Here is a 1,243-nt window from a genome sequence, read left to right on the forward strand (position 1 = left end):
CACACTCTGGCATTTTTTAGTTTTTTCAGGCTGCCATTAGCCTCTTGGCTCACGGTTCAACTCTGCGTTATGGAGTTTATCCCTATCAGCACCTGCCCGCCTGCCAAAATCTGCCCCCCACCACCCACCAGCCCCAAACAAAGGTCTTTAAGTAGCGGAGGGTCGGGGCAGGACGGACACATGAAAGTTGGAGAGCGCTGGTGGCTCTCAGAGAGGCGAAACACGAGCTCATGTTTTTCCAAAACAAAATTATGGAAGAGAGAAAAAAACCCCCGGAGAATGAAAGTGAGTGTGTGGAGGAAGTCGAACCAGTTGGCTGTCAGCTCCATTTGGCTCCTGTCACACTCTCTCCATTTCTCATAGAGAGCCATAAGGAAGGCCTCAGCATGACCAGTTCCCAGAATGCCTCTCTGCAGTTCCCAACGGCAGCCATTCATCTCTTCCCTCCTCCTCCTCTTCCTCACCGCTCCCCTGAGCCCTCATTTAAACCCATTTAAACCCTCCGATGTGACCGGGATCGAGTGTCCCGGGCAGCTCCGACGGGGCAGAGCAAGGAACTCTGGCTGCTGAGGTCGAGGGTTTGAGTCCCACCGGGGCTGAAAATATCTGCACAAACTGCTGCAAGGTGCTTCACGCCGGAAACATCTTCAACATGAGTCCAGTTCTCTCGTTATTAGTATTTATTCATTACACTGCTTTTCCTTCAGGGACCCTTTTCTGTCATTTATTAAACTGACCCAGTGACATATTTTATTTTTATTTTCATTTTTAACATTTCATATTATATTAAAACTGTACAATGAACCCAAACAGTGAACTCAGTAACTGCAGGTCTGTCTGTATTTATGTATTTATATCATTCAACAATCATACAGACTTTAATAAGTTTCTTTTTTTGATAAATTCTGTGTTTTCTTGTCCCTGACACTTGTCCATTGTTCTACTGCAGTGGTTCCCAACCTTAACTCACTTCACTTTTTATACAATTATCTGTCTGTATAATGTATTTTCATATTTTTTAACGATCATTCATACATAAAAGACTTATATTAATGCATGTTATCCCCTTCAGCTGCTCTGTCAAAACAAAGGCAATAAAAACTCCCACAGAGTTTATAGTTTATTCTTGTAATAAAATGTTCCTGTCATTTTGAAATGTGTTAAATTTATTTAAAAAAACATTGGAATTTATTTTTTGTGCAGTAAACAGTTTCCTGATGAGTTTCTGGTCTCAGTCTCTAGT

The sequence above is a fragment of the Morone saxatilis genome, unplaced genomic scaffold (genome assembly GCF_004916995.1).
Source record: "Morone saxatilis isolate NCDOM2014 unplaced genomic scaffold, NCSU_SB_2.0 Contig2, whole genome shotgun sequence".
NCBI classification, from domain to species: domain Eukaryota; kingdom Metazoa; phylum Chordata; class Actinopteri; family Moronidae; genus Morone; species Morone saxatilis.